Genomic DNA, 9429 nt, shown 5'->3' with positions numbered 1-9429 from the left:
CACTTTTGATTTATATCTATATATATTCAAAACAAATCTATGAGTTCTATATTTAACTATCTCTTACAGAGAAATATTTAATTGAGCTTTCTATATTTATAAAATTTATTTATGTAATATATTCTAAGTAAAGGTTTATTTATGTAATATCTTATAAATAAATGTTTATTTAAGTAAAATATTCAATAATATTTTATAAATAAATATTTATTTATATAAATGTCTATTCAAATAATAATATAGAGATGTTTTCTTGTTTATAAATGATATTGGATTTGTGAACCACTTTTTTATAGCATTATGCGAATCATTTTTGAAATGACACCAAACGGTACACGTCTCTCTAAACGATTTCATGGGATTTTTTGAATCAAACGGTTATATCTCAAACGTTTAACGTTTTCATGAACACTTGTGAAATTAGTTTTCAAAACATCTTAAACACCTTAACGCAAAACCAAACCAAATTCACAAACAGTTGTAATTCAAGTTTCTAAACCACATTTCAGTGTTATCTAACCCTTTTTGCAAATGCTCATGAGTGAGTTTACGAAATGTTAGCATTATCAAGCGGCTTTAACAAAACGCTCTTTAGAAATAATGTGAAACATTTTCTTGTGGTCTCCAAACTTTATTTGTAAAATTGTTTTTAGCAATTTTTGTTAACGCATATCAACGAGATCCGTAAACTGATAGCGTAGAATCATTAATTCTTAGGATTATATCTTAATTATGTCATAATATTTCATTCATAATAATTGCTGATTTGTAATTTTATTTTGTTAGGAAAGACTTGATAATGTTTCTATTTGACTTTCCTTTCTTGTTGAGTTTTGTTCTCTAACGTTTTTTTGCCAATATATATTGATCTAATTCCTTATTTGAAAAGACGAAAGAGACTTTAGAGCAGTAAAGAGCATATTCAAAGTCCCATAAAAAGGAGATGTCTTCTACTTTAGAAGACACATAAGTTTACTGTTAAAAGAATAGGAAAAACAGAGTTTCATTTAAATTGTCTCAAGTTGGTGTTGCTGCTGAGTTTTGAGAGAGATATCCTTGAGGACTTCTGCAAGAAGAAGACATCCATCATTAAGGAGAAGTAATTTGAGTTCACTTGTTAATCTTTTGATTTACTCGATATATCTCCTAGTTTCTACTGCAATAGAACAGCGTTGAGATTGTAATATAAAAGATTTGAAATCCAAATGACCAGTGTTATTCTATGATTCTACGAGGATTGAAACAAAGCTAAAAGAAAACATGATTTGATTGTGACTTAAACGATAAGTGAAAGCAAACTAGAAACAATTTAAATTCGAATTAAAACAAGCACTAGACTAAGACAATTCGTAGGAATTTCAGAGATAGAAATCAAACGACTATTCAAGGCACATATAAACGCAAGCCTCGAACTCAAACATAAATGTATATCGACCCACTGTCGTGGCACCGATAACTTTGTCTAACAACTTAAATTCTAAACTGTCGTTTGAACCTAAAAATCGCAGACAAGCATTAACAAACAGGTTTGATCTGTTCACGATTCGCCTTAACATCAGTTGTCGTTGGTTAAGGACGAATCGCTCACCAAGGTTTGTTCTAGCAACCTATTACACTTTTGATGAACAGGTTAACCTAAGATCATAGATTGAGTGATCAATTCAACCTAAGCATTAAGAATAACTATGGTGAAGACTATATTCTAGTTAAGCCCTATTTGCGTTTAATCACCAACTCATTGAAATCCTTTGAACGCCTTAATCTAGCTAAGAGATCTACTCAAACATGGAGAAAATCAGCAAAAGATGAAAAAAAAACTCATGAATAAAAATAAGAGATAACAAAGGGTTCAGAATTCTTCTCAAAATGTTGTAGGAATTCTTCTCCCAAATCTTACAAGCAAAACTTTCCAAAAGTCTAGAAAATTATAAAAGAAAGCGTAAGTGAAAAGGTGTGTGTTTCTGAGGCAGCTCTGGTCTTTTTTATTCTCTTCCTGCATCCCAGAATTAGGTAAAAATCGTTTCCTTATTTTTCTCCAGACGGTTAGAGCAGATGCTCCATGAAAGGGTGTAATCGGAAGCAGGTGCTCCAAAGCTAAAAGTGAAACTTCTTCGTATAGTTTGTGCTCTTTTGCTCAGCTTCAGCTTCTTTTGCTCAGCTTCAGCTTCTTTTTGCTCTAAAAGCTTCCAGTTACTTCAATCCTCTACTAAAGTTTCTTAGATACCTGAAACGACTTGAAAAAGACTCCAAAGACTCCTAAAAAGATCAGTAAACACATGATAGAATGAGTCAAAATCGCCACTTAACATTTTATGTGATTTGAATATTGTATTTGTCTCCTTAAAGTTATATAATAAACTTTGTTTGCAGCTGAGGATTAGTAGTTGGTTTGAAAGAACCAACCTTGTTAAATCTTGTGTCGTGTTTTTAATCGTTTATATTTCAATCGTTTCCGCATTTAATTAAATAAAACTAGTCTCTTAAAAATTTTAGATAGTTTGGTTTATTTTAGATGAATAGTAAGTTGGAGTTATTGTTCATTTGTTGATAAACTGATTTTTATTTTATTTATTTGTGATCAGTTGACTAATAGAAGCGACAACACCGCTAATATCAATGAGACACTGAGGGTGTTGGAGAGAAAAATTGTGGATGCGTCTGCTCGAAACTTCGCTGGCAACGTACTGATGAGACGACACATCAAACTCTGTTCGGAGGTGGTTCCTCCTGTGATCGCACCCACTGCCCACCGATGCTTATTGTGCGATCTGTTCTGTACCAAGCGGGGTCAGTCAAGGACTGATGTCGAAAATTTTTGATGGGAAAGACTTCAAAACGTAGCAGTAGAAAATGCACTTCTTCTTCAAGAACTTGAAATTCAACAAGTTTCTCAAGGAGGATAAACCAAAAGTTTTTTGTTTGGAACATCAATGTTTTCTATGCAAATGGTGAATTTTAGGCCGCCTTATGACGTAGTGTTTTTTGCTACTTCAATTTTCTAAAGTTTTCCATTACCCATAATTTTCTTCCCATATTTTATTGATAATATTTTGAGTTAACGATTTATTTCCCCTCAAATCTTTCATATAACAGCAAAACTACACAAAGTTAAGTCTTCATCCTATTTCTCTATCATTAAAAAGTTTGAGACTTATTTTCCTACCAAATGAAAGTCCCAAACTTATTTACACATACATGTCAGTTTTATTGGTTTACTATTTAAACCTGAAAACCAAACTAGTTAAACCAAAACAAAACAGAATTAAAATCCAATCATGTATAGTATAAGCCAAGTAAATTTTTAGCTCTAAACCCTCTCATTCAATTTTAGAATGGTTAATTACTTTTTTTTCTTTTTTAAAAAAATTGGTTAATATCTTTAAATTGGTTTAAATTAAGTTTCCAATTTAAATTAAGTTTACAAATCATGTATAGTAGAAGCCAAGTAAATTTATAGCTCTAAACCCTTTCATTCAATCTTAGAATAGTTAATTACTTTTTTCTCTTTCTTAAAAAATTTGGTTAATATCTTTAAATTGGTTTAAATTTAGTTTTCAATTTAAATTAAGTTTACAAATTAATTGCATACTACCAATTTTTGCAAATTACCCTTGATGAATATCAATTAGCAATGGGCTGTGTTTGGGTATTCGTTGTTTTATCATAGGTTATATTTTGAATACAAAACATTAACAAACCCTAATAGTATGGGTTAATCAAAATCATGTTTGTTTGTCGGTCGGTGGGCGTATATAATAAATCTGTATAATTGGATATTTACGAAGATCTGCGTATCTATTATTCGTATTTATATTAACTAAACAAATAGAGAACTCTAACTTGTGTACGAGCTATAAATATAAGGTTTTCTAACTCTTCTTTCATTGTTTTGTAGACTATTATCGCTACGCTTATTCGTTGTTTCTAAACAAACTGCAGAGAGAATCCTATTTATTTTTGTTGTTGATGTTCTTGGATCTGTTTATATGTATGGTTAATTTTCGATTCGCTGTAACTGGTCATTCTTTTTTTGTTGTCTTATTCTGTACAGGTGTTTACTGTGGTAATATTTGCTTGTGTTCATCCTGCCATCTCTACCTAAGTATTAAAGAATTGATCTTTTTAATCTACCTCTAGGGATATTGGGTGGTGTGAGCTTTGTTTTTCTTTTGTTTAAGGTATTATTGGCTTCTTGTGTATTACGCTTGTTTGACATAATCTGGTTTTAGTAATTTGGTTCTTTGTGCTTTTATTTTCGTTTCTTATCTGATTTTTATTCGATTTAGTTTGAATTTTCTTCATTCCCTATTAATTAAATAATGTTTTCCTTTTTGTAGGTTAATCTGTTTCCTGGGGTATTTGGTTTGCGGAGTCCGTTTTCCCTAATCTTAGAGCATGTCAATTAGACAAACTCACTTAGGAATCCTTAAGAATATTTTAATAATTTTTTTTGTTTTAAGAAAAATTATGAAACTCTAATCATTTTAATGGTCCATTGGTGAACCCATAAAAAGTTTCTTAAAAATAAAATATTATTTTTTTAAATTTTTATTAATTTAATTTTTAGAGGAGAGAAGTATGTATTAAACAAATGGTTGGCTCCTTACGTTAAACGAATCCAAGGAAATATCAGCGAAAATGTTGTTTTTGGTGATTAGAATTTTCAAATTTTTGTCATAAGAGATGTAAAACCAAATGACTTGACAAAATTAGTTGTATGGATTCTGTAGAGACTATTTAAACAAGAAAAAAAATTCAGACAACTAAATTAAAGTGAATCTTTATTGTTTATTATGCTCTAATGAAACACACTAATGAAAAAGAATGATACACATCTTCTCCTTTCTTCCCCCAAAGCATAATACTACAGTCGAATATGTAAAATGGGGAAGAGGAATTTAGTGTCATATCATTAACGCATATATGTATGATGAAAGCATACAATGTCTACATCATATCAATTCCTACATCAACATCTGAGAGCCTGAAATCTGGCCTATTGGGGTAGCAGAAGCTAACCTCAATCAACTGCAGAAGAGGAGGAGTGAGCTCGGTTGGTTCTGGAAAATGGAACTCCACGCTATAATCTCTCCACTTCCTCAGAGCTTCCGATGCTGGGCCATCCTCATCTATCGCCTTACCCTTTGCTTTACTCTTGGATGCTTCTTTCGCCACAGCAAACTTGGCCCCGTCCTTTACCTTCTCCTGTTGAGCACGGTTTCCAGATCTCTAGCCTCTCATACAATTCAGCAAGCTTTTCTCCAGAATCATCATCTTCGTCACCATTATCTCCATCAGCTCCAGAAGACGAATTCTGCAGAGCTGCAGCCTCTTCCCTTAGCTTAACACTTCACCTAACAAATATCTATCAACCGATACACCAAAACAATCTACAACCGATACACTTAGCCTAACTATTTTCAATCAAACAATATACAATCTCTAACTATCTACTTTAAACACTAGTTACTTGAAAGAACCAAACTAACCTCGAAAGTGCAGTGCAAAGAGAGCTTGATTGCTTCCAACATCATCTCTTATTGTCTCCCAAGTTAACCTACAAACAAAACAAAGAACTGTTATCAACACAAACCCAAACATTGCATTGTTTCATACTAACACACCTAAAAATGGAATCGGTGAACATAAAAGGACAAATGATGTTGATTACCTTTGTATATGTGATACCCTCGTCAAAAACATGGCATCTGACTCTGTTTGATGAACCATCTATGCTTGTTTATTCAGGTATCCTTATCAAAAGCATATATCCAAAATAGTTAGCATATGGGAACACAAACAAACCAATCATATGCAAATCACAAACGAATTTCAAACAATATATGCATCAAATGTCTGTAAACTACCCTAATATAGACTATTAATCAATCAATTTAGCCTAATTTCACTTACAGAAAAAGTCCCCAAATCGATCATCAAACCCTAATTCTACAACTATGTCAAACTACATCGAAATCGATAAAAAAAAACTTACCGAGCCATGCGTATGTGTTAATCCTTCATAGAAGCCTTGAACTTTGTCGTCGTTTAGGAGGATGACCGGAGTTTTCGAGAATTCGCCGAGGGAAGAAAAAATTGCCTTCGAGAGAGAAGGATTTCTCGACATAGAACTTTTTTGGAGAGAGAGAAAAACATACCGACCCAGAAACCCTGCCCAATTGCCACGTGTGTTAAGAATTCAGTTATGGATCGATCCTAAAAATTCTTCTGCAAGGATCGATCCATAACTTTTGGCCTTTTTTCTTTTATTTTTAAACCTAAAAATACTTAACAGACCCATCCAAATCCAGTTAAAAACCCTCAATGGACCTGGTCTTACGCCGTGTTTGTTTATTGGGTTATACGTATCTGGATTTATGATTTACTCTTTTTTCTTCCCCATTTTGCATGCCTGGTTGGTAAAGATTTAAGTTTTGTGTTTTATTTCTTTTTGTAATGTTAATCGTCTTTTGTGACCTTATCTCTTTTATTGGTTTTTTCTGTTTCGTTTAGTGGGCTAATTCTTGGTTGATATTTTTTGAGATGTTTAATTATATATATGATTAGTTTTCCATATAACCAATAATTCGTATTTCTTATCTTATTATGTAGGTGTTTACTCTCAACCGTGATCTTTTCTGCTCATGTTTCGTCTCATGTCCGTCGTGCTGTATCTATCTAGGTATTAGAGTTTTGGGTCTCATCTTCAATTTTTGGTTTCTGTTTTGGTGTTTTCTACTTTGTTATCAATCTTTTTTATTTAGTTCTATTCTATCGGGTTATAGCTTGTATTTATAATGATGTTTTGTATTTTGTGAGTTTTAGCCAATGTATAATTTATTACAAAAATTTCTTGTGTAATACGTTGTTATTATATTTTTGGTGTCTTTCATGTTGTTTATTTTTTTTGGTTTTGGGAACCCCTTACAATGATCCCAAACTATAAACACAAGTATTTTTAGAACGGAAGAGGAACTGTTTCATTGAACATCTGGTAATTTAGTTAGGTGAATAAGAAAAAGGTTTTTGGATTTTCATAAGGGACAAAATGGATGCTAAGCAAAGTCCAAGGAAGAAAAATGGGAACTCACTTCTCATTACTAAATGCCCTAGCAGAAGATAAGCGCTGAAGAATTGTGGAACAAATTGTTCATGGAACATTTATAAGAAACTCCAAGAAATGCATTCAACAAAATGATCTCAAGAGATGCAACACAAACTCTTCGAGGCAAAGTAAAAAAAAAAAAATGTATACTTAGTATTTGCAACCAGTATAGAGATTACTTCAGGCAAGTTGATGTTTAAAACTATTGAATAGTAATTCTTGGTTGTACTTTTTCTGACATGGATGAAACCAACATTGCGATTGTGTCTATGGTGGAAAAAATGTTTATATATCTTGTTTGTATTCGTCTCTTTTTTGCTGGACAGAGACTGGCGTTGTACTTATCTTCCCTTATATGATATAGACATTTGAGGATCCACGTATTTCTTATTCTTTCTCTTAATTTATAACAGGCGTGAATTCTTGATCCAAGTTCAACATGAGTATGTTTTTGTGGTTGGTATAATATTTAGATGGTATTTTTTTTTGGGTTTATTTAAGGTAATATTCGAACCTATTTATGGGTTTTTATTATGTTTGTGAGATATTTCTAATTTTCTGGTTTTTAATGTTATATTTTCAAAACTTATCCCTTAATTGTGAACTTAAAATCATATAATCAACGTTTAAACATGAAAATGTCACATTTAATCACTCTATTGACATGACGATGAATAAGAGAGACAAAATTGATGAAGAAGAGGAAGAAGGAAAAGATGAAGAAAATAAAATGAAGATAATATGAAGAAAATAAAATGAAGATAATTGCAGAAAAATGAAGACAATATGAAGATGTTGTTGAAGGACAAGATGGAGAAGAAGTTGGAGAATTGGGGGGGGGGGAGAGAAAAAACATTAAAATGGGAGAATGAAGAAGAATACAAATCAAAAGCAGGATAAATAAGTAAAATATGAAAAATAAGAAAAAAAAAACCAAAAGATAAAGAATATGAAGAATAGTAGAAGAAAGTAGAGGAGGAAGAAGATATACAAGTCAAATAAGAATAAGAAGAGGAAGAGGAAAGAAAAGATGATGGATAAGAAAAAAGAAAGACAAATAAGAGAAAATCCGAAAGTTGAATAAGAGGGAGAAGAGGAGGACGAAATCGATAAAGAAGAGCCAAAGAAGAATAATGAGAATAAGAAAAAATAGGACAAGACGGGAGATGTTGAAGAATAAGAAGGGTAAGAGTATGATGAATTTGGAAAAGAATAAGAAGGGTAAGAGTATGATGAATTTGGAAAAGAAGAACAATATAGAATCTTTGAGAAGTAGCCAAGTGAAGATTTTATGGTGTCGGTCCAAACTCACAATTTAATTAGATATTATCTCTGGAAACTTCAGAAGATATCAACTTGAATGTAAGAACAACAATAAAAAACTTACACCAAGAAGATAAATTTGCGTAATATATTTTCTTGAGAATAAATAGTGATACTTAAGATTTGCAGAATACAACAAGGTTAGAAAGCTATGAGCGATTAGATACAGAGAAAATTGCTGAATGGGATGTTTTTAAGTTTTAAATTTGAGGAATAGGATGTTTTGAAAACCATAGAAGGAAATGACTGTTTTTACTGTTTGTCTTCCCACAAGGGCCCTTAGGCAAATTTTATTTTCGGAATTGCCATTATCGAAGTAAAATAACTAAAAATTCCTGATTAAATCCAATTTTGTAAACCGATTACACAAAATTATCAACCGAAGTCCAATATCATAAACCGAAGTAAAACCAAATGTATAATTTATCGACACCCTAACATTTAAAATAAAAATTTAATTTGGGATCCACATCTGGACGTCGTCTATCTACCATCTCCGGCAATCCATCTCCGATTAGCCATCCGATTTACCGTTGTAATGGCGCGGAAAGTTAAAAAATCGTTAAGGCGCAACAACACCGTGCCTCCGGTGTCGAAGCGCGTGCTCCGGAGTAACTCGAAGACAGCTCCGACGGACCACTCGCCCATGCCGCCCGTGCCACCACGGCGGAGTGACCGGGTTGAACATCCCATTCACTCGAGTCGTCTGAATCCACGCCGGCGGTGTAGAGCCAAAGTACAATTCGCTCCTCTTCTTCTAGAATGGCGTGCTCAGAATTCTAAAAGTAAGTTACAATTATGAACTTCGACCTTGTCTGAACTGTACTGGCGGGTTTGTAATTGAATTAAGATTGAAACGGGGGGCTGATTGGGCTTCATTTTATGGATTAGCGGGTATGAACTGTATTACTTATTGTCTACTAATTGATTTCAAAGGGTTGGATTACTCTTATATCATCTATAAACCGTTATAGAAGTTGTTAAGGGAGAGCATACGAATA

This window comes from Eutrema salsugineum, unplaced genomic scaffold, assembly GCF_000478725.1.
Source record: "Eutrema salsugineum unplaced genomic scaffold, Eutsalg1_0 scaffold_15, whole genome shotgun sequence".
NCBI classification, from domain to species: Eukaryota; Viridiplantae; Streptophyta; class Magnoliopsida; order Brassicales; family Brassicaceae; genus Eutrema; species Eutrema salsugineum.
This window is presented reverse-complemented; position numbering follows the sequence as displayed.